This window comes from Mustela lutreola, chromosome 9 (genome assembly GCF_030435805.1).
Source record: "Mustela lutreola isolate mMusLut2 chromosome 9, mMusLut2.pri, whole genome shotgun sequence".
Lineage (NCBI taxonomy): Eukaryota > Metazoa > Chordata > Mammalia > Carnivora > Mustelidae > Mustela > Mustela lutreola.
The window spans coordinates 24,385,412-24,400,409 of record NC_081298.1 but is presented as its reverse complement, the minus strand read 5'-3'; the positions used below and the strand labels follow the sequence as shown (position 1 = coordinate 24,400,409).

The following is a 14,998-nucleotide window of genomic DNA, read 5'->3' as shown; positions in this document are numbered from 1 at the left end:
TCTCTTAATGGGTTGATTGATTCATTTACTGAAGTGTTTACTGAACATTAGGTCTATAGCAGCCATTGCACCAGGTCTGGTAACAGTGATGTACTCAACCAAAGATTTTTGGTCTTAAGGAATTTACCTTCTAGTGGGGAGATAGACAAAAACATACAAACACACCAATAAATGACAAGACTAAGAAATGCCATGAAGGAAATGAAAGAGTCCAAATTAAGAGAACATCTTTAGTCGGGTGTTCAGGAAAGTACTCTCTGAGGAGGTGATATTTAAATGGAGTTAGAAGGGGCAGGGGAAGAATGTTCTTGGCCTTGGTCTCAGGGTTACCATCTCTCTAATTTGATTTCTTCCTCTGAAGGGAGACTTGGAGGTCATCAAACAACATAGCAGAGTTGTAATTGTTGGTGTGGCAGGGCCAGGATTCCATTCAAACTCTGCTGTTTTTAGGACTTGGCAGGTTCTGGGGGTAGCAATGTGACAAATACGATCATGAAATCACAGGTCGGCCACATGGAGACTTTCGAAAGCCCTCAAGAAGTCTATATAGCTGAAGACTGAAGGGCAATGGTCTTCGTGTGCACTAGGAAGACCCCTCCGATTGTTCCGTGGAGGCTGGAACACTGATTTGGGTCAGAGTTTCCGGCAGGAGAAATTTTCAGGAGAGAGGACCACGACCCAGATCGGGTTATAAAACATTTCCGGCACCCTAGAAGGGTAAAGGTACTTGAAACCTCCTTTGTAGGTGGGAGTGGCACGTCCTCCCCAAACCCAACCCAATCGCGGCCTCTCCGCCCAGCCCTACAGTAAGCAGCGAGGCGCTACCCTCCTCTACTCCCACCCGGTTCCCTGAAAGTGAGAGGACCTGGAGCTCCTTCCTACTGCGTCCCTTACGCACTCCTCCCGCACCGCCCCCCGCCAACGTGTTTGGGTCCCATCTCCAGGCCCCGCCTACCTCCAGCTTCAGCCTCGCGACCCGCCTTTGGTCACGCCTCCTTCCGGCTCATCCCCATAGCGGCCACCTTTGGGCCCCCTCCTCCCTCTTCTCTTTCCGGGCCCGCCTTCTTCTGTCCCGCTTCAGTTTTTCCTCCCTTCTGGATCTCCCTTCCGCACCGTCTCCCGCCCCCTCTTCTAAGGGCTCCGCTTCCCCTCCAGCCTCGCCTCAGTCTCCCTCCACCCTTGACTCCTCCTATGGGCACGGCCTCCCTTTAGCCCCACCCGCAACCCCTCCTTCCAAGTGCAGCCCTGCTCCTGGCTCCGCGTGGCCTCCACCGTCTTCCATACCTGCTTTACGCTTCTTTCTTTTCCGGCATCACCACCCTCTCAACCCTGCCCCCCTTCGGCTCGCTTATTGGTGTAGGAGAGTTTCTGTCTCTCCCACCCCAACCCTTCCAGTCCTTAGCCCCGCCTCTCCAGGCTCCTTCCTCAGTCCCTCCTCCCCGGCAGGCCCCGCCCTGGCCCCTCCTTCCTCTTCTCCCCGCCGAAGCTCTGGACCTTTCCAAAGCCAGGCTGAGGGGGTGGGGAGAGCTCGTGCTCTCGGGAAGCCGGGCTGTGTCAGGGTGGGGCTGCGGACTCCTAGCGCTCGTGTCCTCGTGTCCTCCTCCGGAGACAGAGGCGGGGGTGGGGAGGGAGGGACCAGGACCAGGGCCGGAGCGGCGGGCGGGGCCAAGCTAAGGAAAGCCGTTCGGGGCGCCCCCACCCCCGCGCGCTTCAGTGGTGTCGGCCGAGGGAAGGACTCGCGGCTGCGGGGCTCGCGCCGCTGTCAGTGCGGCGGGGCGCGCGAGCGGCGCGGGCGTAAGGCGGGCGCAGCCGGGAGAAGCTGAGGGGGCGGCAGCGGGGGCGACTCCCGCGCGTGTGCTCAGCTCCTCACGCCGCGGCCGGAGCAGCCTTCTTCCTCCTCTCCCTCCCTTCCGCCCCCGAGTGCGGCGGCACCGCCTCCTTCCGCGCCGCGCGGCTTCCTCCAGACCTCTCGGCGCGGGTGAGTGGGGGCCACGGGCGCCTCCTTAGGGGTGCGGGGGACTGTTCCTTGTTCCTTTTCCGCCACCAGCCTCTTCGCGCGGGTTGCTGCCTATTTTTAGAAACTCTTTTTTTCGGCCATTCTGGGCGTCCCAAGAGCGGGAGTAACTCCCGTCCCCCTCCCCACCCCCGCACCTCCCCCAGCAAACCCCGTGTCGCTGGCCCGGCCCTTCAGCGCCTGCCCCCGGCCGCCTGGCGTTCCTTGGCCGCTTCCTCCTCGCGGGCCGGGCCTGGGCTAGGAGTTGGCGGGGTGGGCCCGCGCCCGCTCGGAAGTTGAAGTCTTTGTGCTCGCGCCCCGCCCCGCCCGGCGAGGGGAGGAGGGAGAGGAGCGGAGGCCGCGCAGGGGAGGCCTGGGCGGGCCGAGCCCGGGCTCTGGTCCCGGCCCGGGCTTCTTCCGGCTCCCCCTCCCGGGCTCGGTCTGCCGGCTCCCCTAGGCGCGCACAGCTGGCCCTGCCTCGCTCTCCACGGGCCTCAGCGCCGCCTTGGCCCCCACCGCTGCCGTCGCTGGGCTCGTTGCACACCTTGGGGCTCGGAGAGGAGCAACAACGCGCCCTCGAGCTGGGGCGGTGTTCCGCACTTCACGCAAGCCCCACCGTGCAGCCGAGCTTCAGTTTGCCCCTCCTTAAAGTGGGGAAAAGAAAGTCGCTTCGCAGGATGTTTGTGGATTTAGGGAGCTAGTATGTGAGAGAAGCGTTTAATACCAACAGGTAACATTTAATGGACTTGACTAGGAACTTAGTAAACCTTATTTCTCAGGACGGCCTTTGGGGTATTCCCCTTTACAAAAGCAGAAAGCAAGGCACAGAGAGGTAAAATAATTTGCTCCCAATCACAGTTAGTAGCTACAGAAGTGTAAAGCCGTGGTACTAGAAGTACCTGTTATTTATTTCTTAGTGTGAGCTTGTGTAATCCTTTAGTGCAGAGAGGATTTTGACTTACCCTTGGGTCACTCCGTTTTCCCTGACTCCTAGGGTAGTGTCTGTTGTACTACGGATGAAATCCCGTTCTGGGGATACGGGAGGTCCGAGGGGAAAGAAATTACTGTGAATTTCTTGCTAGTATTGCCCCGTAGAATTTGATGAATGTAGGGGACTCCAGATCTCAAGCTCAGCTGACTTTCTCTGGGTTTTTAGCTCAAGGAAGGCTTAAGTCCTAATAGTGAGGTCTATCCTTTATTTGTGGGATGTTCCTGCCCGCCACCGTCCCCCCCTCCCCCTTCCCAACAGCCAGACCTTTTGTGTTCTCTATAGTGTTTAGATTTCCAGCTCCTACTTGGGGAAGGAGAAGCAGGAAATGGCTAAAGTCAACTGCTTCATCTCCCTTCTTGAAATAGGGTTTTATTTTCCCTTTTTTCAGAGGAGACCAAGAGTGGGTAAAAGTGAACTAAAATTAACTTTGGCAAGTTTCTAGTTTTCCAGTGTGTTTGATCTCTATTATGGGGAATGTTTTAAAATACGAGTTCCTGGGTGGCATCTTGAAGGAGTCTTCTAATGTTTTGTATTTGTTCTTTGCAGTCTGCAGGTCTGTTGTGCTCTCCTCTTTCCAAAATTCTGCATTCAGAGTTGCGGTATGTAGTACCTGGAAGGGTCTTTACCATCTAGTCTTTTTTAGCTGCCTTGTTCCTTCTACCCTGTTAACACTGGAAAGGGGAAGTAAGTTGTCTAAATTTACAGACTGTTAGTGACAGAATCAGATTTATAATTCCCAGTCTTTTGGTTTGCAGACCAGTAATAGTTTTATTTCTGCCATCCCTTGACACCTTTGGAAGGGGCACTAAATTACTTACTCAGGCCTTAACAGACCAGGAATCCTGAGTAAATTTAGATCTTGAGAAAGTTCGTTAGTTCCAACCTCTCTCCATGCCTCAGGTTTAGCATTAAAAGGAGTTCAGGTTCGGTGCACAGGTGTGCCAGTTCTCATTAGTCATTACTCTTATCATTTGGTACTTTGTTTATGGTGTATAGTACTCTTCTGGAATCATCCGATTTCTAACCCAGTTCTGTGAGAGGTCTTGAGAGTTTGCTTTAAGTCTCCTTTTTACAGCTGTAATTGAGAATTGAGACACAGCAAGATTGGGGCACTTGCCTTGGTAAGGTCACTAAATTAACAAGTGGTGAGGACAGGACACCTTTCATGGGCAGAGGATTTGATGAAGCATCATTAACTGAGCCACTCATTGTGGCTCTGTGACGCTGTTTGTGTGGAGACTGAGAAATGACTGTGAAAGTCTATTGTAGTAGTAGTAGGAGGAGAAATAATACCTAACATTTATTAAAATACTTACCGGGTACCAGTTCCTGGACTAAGGTCTTGCTGTGGGGTATCTCATTTATTCCTCAGAGTGGAGTGTTTGAATTAGGTATCATTATCCCTGTTTTACAGAGGTAGAAACAGGCTTAGAGAGGTTACATGACTTGCTCAGGATCATGTAATTGATAACCTGAAACAAAATAACTTTGAAGCCAGTGTGGGTTCTGTTCTTTTCTTTTTCTCTTTCTTTGGTAAAAACATATATGAGGTAAAATTTGCCATTGTAACCACTTTTAAATGGATAGTTGTCTGGCATTAAGTAATGCACCCATCACCACTAACTGTCGTTGTCTAGAACTTTTTTATCTTCCCCAACTGAAAATCTGTACCCATTAAACACCAACTCCCTTATTCCCCTCTTCCCGAAGCTCCTGACAACCACCATTATATTTTGTCTCTGAATTTCATTACTTTAAGAACCCCATATAAGTGGAATCCTACCTTTTCTTTTTTTTTTTTTTTCTTGGTCCTTTAGTGACTGGCAAAGTTGGCACTTTTAATGCCTCCCTTTACCTCAGGGTGCTTTGTAAATGCAAAATGATTAGTCCTTATCTGCAGTAGGGTGTGGCATGCGGCCCCAGAGCTGGAACTGAGCCCTATTGTACCTCTGGCTAAGCTCTTTTCCCGCCTTTTTTTTGCTGTAGATTGGAGTTCTTTATCACAGAAGCCTTTTCTGGAAATCTCTGCCCCTTTTGTATCTTCCAAGGAGACCTCCTACCCTTGAAATAGAACACAGAGGACTCTCCACCCTGGCCTTGTTTGCACCTGCCTTTCCGACTATCCAGGGTTTGGGCATATCAGGCTGCAGTGATCAAGAATAGCAGTGCTGTGACAGCAGCTCAGATCAAAACTACTCAGAGGACGATTAAATGGATTATCTTTATGAAATGCACTCTCTCTGCTCTCCTCTTTCCATAAAGTCACACAAAAAGGATTAGCTTTGGGTTCCTAGAGGGTGTTCATGAATACTCACTGCTTGCAGGTGGTTAAGATGGAGTTAAATGCCTTAAAAAGTCCATTAGGTTTGACTGTTTCTCTGTGTTTGGGACATTGTGGAATATGGTGTTTTTGAAAGGTAGTTGGAATTTTGTGCTGATACCAACGGGGTGGGGTGGGAGGTTTTCCAGAGATGGATAATAGGGCAGCAAACAGATCTGAGCATGTTGCACTTTGCTTAAAGATCTGATGGCCTAACATTACCTATGTATTAAGTTCAAACCCCTGAGTGCGATAATGAGGTCTGAATGTGTTGAATTGTTTATTGGATAGGATCTTGTAGTTGAAGGGCTTTTAAAGTCCTGTCGACCAGCCAGCCATCTGGCCAACGTTTGAATTGGCTACTTGCTGGGATTCGGTTCCATTGGACACTTCATTATTAGAAAGTTTTTCATTTACAGAAAAATTATTAAGCATCTGCCATGCACAATCCTAAGCTTGGGATCTGAGTCTATACAGCCTTGTGGGGAAGGCAGGCAAGGAAACAGGCAATGTGAGAGGTGTTGTGAATAGGGATAAACACTATTAGACCATAGATGAGTGGTAACTAACCCAGCCTTGGAGGCTTCTTCAAAGAAGTTGGCTGAGCTCAGATCTCAAGAAAAATAGAGACATAAGGCAGGAGGAAAAGATACTTGGAGAGTTGAGGAGGAGACAAAGATAAGACTAGGCAGAAGGAATAGCAAGTCTCGAGATGGTGGTGGTAATAGTTGACACTTTTTTGGCTATTTCCGGTATCAGGTGCTACTCTAAGCATGTAACATGTGTTAATTTTTCCTATAACCACCCGAGTACATACTGTTACTCCTGTTCTGTAGGTGAGGAATAGACCCAGAGGGGTTAAATACATCTCTCACGTTGCTCAAGATTCCTGGGTGGAGCATAAAGCAAAAGATGGGTGAATATGACAAGAGAGGAGATGAGACTGGTAAGGTAGGTAGAGCAGAAGCCAAGTCATGAAAGGGCCTTGTTGTCCCAGTTGAGGAATTTGGACTTCATTGCAGGGTGAGGGGGGGGCCATGCTCCTGTGGGCATTTTAGAAGGATATCTCTGGCTACCTGTTTGGGGAGTGGTTTGGAGGACTAGAGCACCATAGGCAAAAAGACCAGTTAGGAGGAGGCTGTTGTGGTAAAACAAGTAGGAGATGATGGTGTTTCAAATGAAGAATGTGTATATGTAGAAGGAATTGAGCACTGAGACAGAACAGTTATTGGTGTGGAGAGTCATCAAGGATGACTTCTTAGATTTCTACCTGGTGCAGTTCTGTAGATGGGGATGCTGTTTACTGAGGTGAAGGCATAAGAGAGGAGGTGTATTTCTCATGCAGGATCGTCTTATATCTGCTTTCCTTTACCTTCTAGTTGTTGATCTAGTTCTCCATATGGAGGGTTGGGGGTGGGGCATGCATGAGGGACAGTATTGCGCAACACATTTGGTAACTGTTCTGGCTAAACTAGATGATGTAAACGCTAGTTTAGAAACGGAGGACATACTAGATTCCAGACATTTAGGCCATGCATAACCCTGAATACTGCTTACATTAAGCCAAGGAATGCTTACGTTTTTCCTAGACAATGCCCTTTGGTACTGAGATTCTTTCCATCTGCTAATATGGCCCTCTCTAAGTCATCTATGTTTACTACCTGCTAGGCACAGGGGGAAAACAAGGTAAATAAAATGTAGCTTCAGGAGCTTGTATTAAAAAAGGCAGCAGTTCTCAGTAGCTTAGGTAACAGTGGTAGAGGTAGAGGGTAGGGTGGGGCAGATCAGGAAGGGACAGAATGGAGAAGGACCACAGGGGACTTTTGTTGGGGCAAGTCAGGAGACCCTGCTTTTTACTCTAGTCTTTTCATCAGGTGGCAAAGGTCCAGGTTTATTCATCTATGATATTCTATCAGTAATGATAGAAAATAATGATGAGATGACTACAGGGGTCCCTTCTAGCAATAACATTTTATGATTTTAGATGATGGTTTAGATAGTGTATCTCTTGGAGAGACATTTTCTTTCCTCCTTTCTCTCTCTCTCTCTCTTTTTTTTTTTTTTGCCCCAGGCAATGGTAGGGGAAAGCGTAGAGATAGGATTTTTCACATGAATGTCTATAGAAACCTAGTTTTTTTTCAGTTTTAGCTTCATGTATAAAATGTGTAACTGGAAGGGGGAGAAGATGACTAGTAATGTTAGCCTGCTGATCTACAACTACCCAATAGTTTCAGACCTGAGGTGTAGTACAGCTTTTTTTATTTTTAATTTTTATTTGTTTGTTTATTTTAAAGATTTTATTTATTCATTTGACAGATAGAGATCACAAGTAGGCATAGAGGCAGGCAGAGAGAGGAGGAAGCAGGCTCCCAGCTCAAGCAGAGAGCTGGATGCCGGGCTTGATCCCAGGACCCTGGGATCATGACCTGAGCCCAAGGCAGAGGCTTTAACCCACCGAGCCACCCAGGCACCCCTGGAGTACAGCTTTTAGACTCAGAGAGAAGGGGGCAGTGGGATAAACTAGCAACGTAGTCGTGAGCCTGAGAACCATTCAGTCTGATTCCTGCTACTAACTCAGTTTGTATACTTGGCCAACTCCTTTCCTTCTTTGGCTGGCCTCATTTCATCATAAAATCATCTCAGACCTCCCTGAAGTTTTGTAAAAGACCAAAAGGGTCGGAGCCGGAGAAGTTTGGAGGTCCTTCTCTACTCAGTTTCATCTCCCTGCTTAAGTGAGTATCTAATAGAGATAGGCATCTACCCAAGTATCATCATTAGTTATCTTTTCTGTTTCTAAAACCCACTCTTTTTCCTTCGTTTTAGTGTATTTTACTTCATAATGTTCTTGGTGTGAATAAATGGGCTGTACCTCATGGAGGAGGGAGGAAGGGTGGAATATCACTGGATTCCAGTTTATATTCCTAAAAAGGCATTCAGGCTGTCCACTGTCCTTTACTCTACATGAAGGGGTAAGGGGAGGGAGGTTGTGGTTGAATACTTAGATTTTTCCGAGACACTTGTATTTGGAGTGCTCCTCTGACTAAAGTGCAAGTCTGGCCATTCTCCCCAGCATGCTCAGTGTGGTTCCATTGGGGGAAATAGGCATTTGATGCTTGGTAAAGAAATATAAATTGTAATTACCTAATATTCTCTGGGATCTCAGTCTTCCTGTCTAAAACAACAGGGATGGACTGGATAATTTTGAATGATTTTTTCCCCCCTTAATTGTATGAATTTCTAGTTTTACATAAGTGGCTTTGCTAGAGCATTGAGAGTATGTCAGAGGGCTAAATTCTGGGTTCGCAGATAACTTTTTGTATATAAACAGATGGATATTGCTTTTTAGAGTGGACAGATTGCTGAAAAATTGCTTGTGGAGTGAATTTATCAAATTGTCTGCTGATTTCCATTATAAACTTGGAGCTGTGGTTCCATGGACAAACTTGGAGTATAAGACTATAAAAAAATTACATTTAAATATGTAGCAAACTGTTTAAAATCACAGAATAAAGAGAAAATTAAACACACACACACATATACACAGTATAATATGCCCAAACAGTACTAGGAATGGAAAAACACTAGACTAAAAATTTGCATTTCCTTAGAGCTTCAGGTTTATGAGATAGATACCTCTGCTGAGGTTACCTGGCCCTTGAAATGCCATCTGTGGAGAGTGAATAGTTCTGTTTATTTGTCAAGGTAAGAATCATTGCTTTATTCCAAGTAAATATTCTCTTTAGAAGGCCAGGCTTATAAGCTTAATATTAATGGCCAGGTTTTCTTCATTCTAGAGACATTTATCTGGTATTTAGCAGTTCTCCTTTTTGTTTTATTAAGGATTTTACTAAGCCTAGTTAAAGGTATTGTTTGCGTGGTGTCTGTTGATCTGTTTTTCTAGTTTCCTTTGTAATTTTTTGTGCCAGTGAAAGCAAGCTCAGCAGTAGACTTAAAAGAATCATTTTCAGGGGCGCCTGGGTGGCTCAGTGGGTTAAGCCGCTGCCTTCGGCTCAGGTCATGATCTCAGGGTCCTGGGATCGAGTCCCGCATCGGGCTCTCTGCTCAGCAGGGAGCCTGCTTCCTCCTCTCTCTCTCTCTGCCTGCCTCTCCATCTACTTGTGATTTCTCTCTGTCAAATAAATAAATAAAATCTTTAAAAAAAAAAAAAAAAAAAAAAAAGAATCATTTTCATAACTCATTATTTCTCTAGGTCTGGGTTTCCTTTCTCGAAGTATGATCATGTTGCATTGAGACATCAAATGTTGTTCCGTGCTTACACAGACCACTTTAAGGCTTTGGGACTTTGTTCTTCCAGATAGCTGTAATCTGGCACTGAGCGACAGTGTTGTCAATATAGTAATGATAGCTATGCCTGAATCAGTTGAACATAAGAACATCTTTTCTTCAAACCTTAAAAGACTCACTCTAAATTGATTTTCACACCAATTAAAATCAGCTCTTACTAAAATTAGGGGCTTGGTAGAGTTACCATGCCAAATAGGTTACCTAGCTGATGTAGTGTGATTATGCTTGTGTAGCTGCTTTCCATCTCAAAGTTCAGTTATTCATTTCTAGGAATTTGGAGTACCTGTTGTGTTCTCTCTATGGAGAACATAAATACCTAGCAGGACATAATTCCTGCCCTCAATTACTTTCAGTTTTGAGAGGGAGACAGAGAGGTACAATAGATCCTAGCTCTTTCTTACTCCTGAAATTTGGGGTGAGGGTTCAGACTGGAAATAGCAGAATTGATGGATGTATCACTAGGCAAGGAGACCTGTTTGAATATGACTTCCAGTGTTTAGAAAGATTTATTTTTTAGAGGGAGAGAGAAAGAGCTTGCACTCAAGCAGGTGGAGGGACAGAGGGAGAGAAAAAGTCTAGAAGCAGACTCCCCACTGAGCACAGCCCAACATGGGGCTCAATCTCAGGACCCTGAGATCATGATCTGAGCCAAAATCAAGAGCTGGCTGCTTAAACAACTGAGCCTCCCCACCTTTATTTTGCCTCTCTTTATCCTTTGTTGCTGAGGTGTCCCACATGCAGTGTATAGAGTGAAGAATATTAGGGTAGGGGACAAGACTGTCCTTCAGGTTTGGGTGTCTAGACATCTGCCTAGTGCTTTTCCCTTTTCTCCTCACATCAATTCTCTGGATGGCTTCCAGAAAGATTTGATACTGTCTAGGTTCTTATTTAGGAAGGAAGAAAATTAAGTTTCATATTGAATTATTTTAAGTTTTATTATACTCAGTTTTGAAGTAAAATAGTTTTCTATTTTGCGTGTAAGTAAATTATTTGAGGTGTGGCTTCTGGTATTTGCCCAATTTGTGACTTATGAGTTGTGATTAAATTGTGGTTCTTGAAGCCCACTGCCACTGTCTGTGTCAGCCAACTTTGACATTTTGCAGCACAGAGCCTTTGGGAAATGGAGGGACTGTTGAATTTACCCTGATCTTGAAGGGTAAGATCTTCCTCTTTCCTGGTCCCTATACTCAAAAAAGTTTGTTGGGATGCTGTGTTGTGTTCATAATTTCTCCCAACAATTTAGCATTGCCTATGAGGTCTAGAAGAGGAAATATGTCTGTGCCTGTTCTTGAAGTATTGCGGACAATACTGAGATCAGCCATCCAAATGGGAGCACACCTAGTGCCTTCTTGGGGCTGTGAGGGATGACATGTATAGCATATTCTTGCTTTCAGGGAACCTATGGTCTCTTTGGGGAGATAAGATTATCATGAATATATATCTAACAGTAAGGCAGTTTGGTATAGATAGCTTGGTTTGGAAGACCAAGGTCTACCCTTATTTCTTGGTACTAATTTGGCCAGGTAAATGGAAATAAGTCATTTTTCCTCTTGGAACCTCCATTTTGTCATCTATAAAAATGGGGTTAATATTTCATATCTTAACTTCCTCACAATGTTACTGTGAGGAGCAAGTTAGATAATGTTACTAAACGTAAAAAAGAACATTATAAAACAAGATGATGCAATTTATATATGAATACATGAGTCATTTGTCATAGTTAATGGGTAAATGGCAGAGTTTCCCATAGAAGGGGAGATCTCGGGGCACCTGGGTGGCTCAGTGGGGTAAAGCCTCTGCCTTCGGCTCGGGTCTGATCCCAGGATCCTGGGATCGAGTTCCACATCGGGCTCTCGGCTCAGCAGGGAGCCTGCTTCCTCCGCTCTCTCTGCCTGACTCTGCCTACTTGTGATCTCTGTCAAATAAATAAATAGAATCTAAAAAAAAAAAAAGAAGGGGAGATCTCTTTGGGTTGGAGTGATCAGGAAGAGTGGTCTGAATCAACCTTTAGGATTGGAGAAAAGAATGGTGGAAGCATTTAGACAGGAGTAGTGATGAGGCAAAAGGGTAGGAAAAATTTCAGGGGGAGCATTTAGTGTTTTGCAACCTGAAGTCACAGAGTGGGCATATGTTCAGCTTTCGTAGTTACTGCTGAACAGTTTTCAGAGGCATACCAGATTACACTCTCATCAATGGTATGTGAGAGAATTCCTGTTGCTCCATGTCCATGTCAGCACTTAGCATTGTCTGTATTTTTCATTTTAAGTCCTGCTGGTTGGTGCGTAGTTACAAAAATGAGTTTTAAGAACCATGTTAGGAATTCTCAGGTACCATAAAGAGTTAAAGGGATTGGGATTACAGAGGAGGGAGAGATTGCTTCATTTGTGGGGGTGTGATACCAGGGAATATTTATGGAGGTGTGAGCATTTTGCTGGGTTTTATAGGAAAAAGATAGTGACCATATGTTATCTGGGACCACTTAGATTCTAATATTCTGTCTGGTTATGTTTATAAATTGTGAACCATTATTTCTGTGTCTGGACTCTACTTCCAGATTATCCAGAAGCAGCATCCAGATACCCCTTCTCAGTTGCTGTGCCCTTCTCCTTTCTCCTCCCATTTTTTCCCCAGAAAGTTTGGTCACAGGAGATTTTAGGCTGTAGAGATGGAGAGAGGACATTCTGTATGACGGGAACATCTTGAATAGAAACACATGAATGACTAAATTGAGTGGCATCCCTATTCCTGCTTATGAGCTGGGGGTGGGGAGGATGTGTCTCATACTTTTAAGGGTGGGTGATGCCTTCTCATAGCCTTCTGGAGCAGGTGGAAAAGGTCTGCTGTTCCCAAGCCGATTTGTATTTAAGCTGGATAGAAGGTAAGAATGACTCTTTGCCCATAATTACATCATTTCAGGGAATAAATTAATCCAGTGAACAGTCATACTTGAATTATGTTGAGAGTTTGTCTTCTCTTAAAAGAAGGGGGAGGGGGCGAGAGGGGAATGCCAAAACCTCAAGAGCTTAGTCTCTCAGAGCTCATCTATTACTTGTATATTTGCTCAGGGAAAAATTGCCATTTCTTTGTCAGCTTTTATCTTGCCGGTTGGACCCTAGCTGGGTGTGTTTTTTCCGTACTTTTACCAAATCACTTTGAAGGCTGGCTTGAACATTGATCATTTCTTAGAGCCTTTCCTCTTTGTTCTGTCAGTAAATATTAGAAAATGGACCTTAAATTACCTGGTTGGTGGTAATAGGTGGCCCTGCCTGCTCCCAGAGAGCAGTACTTCTATGTTAAACATTAGTCTGGTCCCGATCCTATGTCACATCCTGGGGTATTTGTCTGGAGAGACTGGGGATGTTAGAGCTGCCACTGGGGACATTTACCAGAGGGTATTTTGGCTTTCTGTCAAGGAGACTAGTTGAGTACCTAAAAATCTGAACCTAGGTTCTACACCCAAGTCTGTGTTTCATATTAATAATTGCTGCCATGTGTTGGGTACCCACTGTGTTGAGAATACTATGCTTTGTACCATGTGTTCATACTAACAGGGCTGATGTTTATTGAAAGTTTCTATATGCTAAACTCTGTGTGTTTGTATATATACAGATGTTTATAAATGATGTATTATAAAACTGAAGTTTAAATTTCTGTCATTTACATGTTACATAAATTTTATATGTCATATATAAATCTGTCTATATACATATATATAAAAACATTTATTCTCACCTCATCCCTAAGAAGTGGGTTCTGTTGATCGTCATCATATAGTTGGGAAACTGAGACATTCTGAGGTTAAGACATATGCCTATAATCACACTACCAGTAAGTGGAGTTGCCAGGATTTAAACCTAACCAGTTCTTTTTAATACGGAAAATTTTAAACATACACAAAGTAGACAGAATAGGTTAATGTAGCATGATACACGCATTGCTCAGCTTCAGTTCACAATTATATTTTGTTTATACTCCTACCTGCTTCTCTTCCTGTGCTTTGAAGGAAATCTCAGCTATTCTATTTTGCCCTTAAATATTTCACAGCATATTTCTAAAGGATGACTTGTTTTTGTTTTTAAAGATTTTATTTATTTACTGGATGGAGGGAGACAGCGAGAGAGAGAACAGAAGCAGGGGAAGTGGGAAAGGGAGAAGCAGGCTCCCTGCTGAGCAGGGAACTCAATGCAGGGATTGATACCAGGACTCTGGGATCATGACCTGAACCGAAGACAGACACTTAGCGACTGAGCCACCCAGACACCCCTAAAGGATGACTTTAAAACAACCACAGGGGCATCTGGCTGGCACAGTCAGGAGAGCATGTGACTCTTGATCTCAGGGTCGTGAGTTCCAACCCCAGGTTGGGGGTAAAGTTTATTTACAAAACAGAAAACATGAAACACAACCACAATGCCATTTTCATACCTTATAAAATTAACAGTTCCTTAATACCATCAAAATCCAGATTGTGTTCAAATTTTCAATTATCTCATAAATGTCACAATCTTATTTTTAGTTTGACTTAGGGTTCATGTAAGATCCACATATTTTAAATGGTTGTTACATATCTTAAGTTTTTTAATTCATAATTTCACTTCTGTTTTTGTGGTTGTTACCTTTATCTGTTGAAGTAACTGGGTTTTTCTTGTAGAGTTTTCTGTGTTCTGAATTTCCTGTAAATTGATGGTTGTATCTAGGGGGCAGTATGTCTTAATCTTCATGGTAACCCTACAAAAAAATAGGTATTCTTATTTTGCAGATGAGAAAACAGACTGAGAAAGATTGAGTTGGGTGACTTGCCCATGGCCTCACAGCTACCTTGGATGTGAACACAGACCTTCTTGCCTCCAAAGCCTGTGTTCTTTGTTTCTTTACCACTCACCCAATCTTTGAGCTTGGGCAAATCACTTTAAGTTCTCTGGGCCTTAATTTCTTTGATATGTATACTGAGAGCTTCCACAGCACTGGTGGTTTATATATCTGTGACCATTTGAGTGCCTACCATGTGATGATGGCATGGTACTAGATGCTGAGGGTGATGCTCAGATGAATAAGACTGTCTTGAGTGAGCAGATAGCTAGGGACTGTAGGACCATACCCTGTTTCAGACATGGAGCCTGTTTTGGCCATGGTGAGGCTATAGGAGCTTCCTAACTAGCCTCCCCGCATCCTTTCTTGCCCTTTTCCATGCCATGCTCTCCTCCCTGCTGCCAGGTGCCTTTTTCTAAAAACCATTTTTGTTGTGTTCTCCCCTGTTCATAAATCAAGTTTGAGAAGTTGGTAAATAAGAAACAAAGTTTTTCCAGCAATAAACCTTCCCTCCTTGGATTGAGTTACTGTTTCAAGGGCAGCTAGTCTTTTTTTTTCTTTTCTGTTTGGCATAGGTGTT

General features: G+C 44.8%; 1 protein-coding gene across 10 annotated transcripts in view; it reads left to right on the top strand.

Annotated features, from left to right (window-relative positions):
- The first annotated feature begins 1,753 nt into the window (after positions 1-1,753).
- Positions 1,754-14,998, top strand: part of RALY (RALY heterogeneous nuclear ribonucleoprotein) — an 80,798-nt gene continuing 67,553 nt past the window's right edge. For 3 of the 10 annotated variants that reach the window (XM_059133494.1, XM_059133491.1, XM_059133485.1), the window contains exon 1: positions 1,754-1,978. The gene's annotated coding sequence lies outside the window, so the exon portion shown is untranslated. Of the gene's footprint in view, positions 1,979-2,346; positions 2,724-6,234; positions 6,256-14,998 lie in introns of those variants that run through there. The other 7 variants (XM_059133488.1, XM_059133487.1, XM_059133486.1 and 4 more) reach the window with 6 other exon arrangements.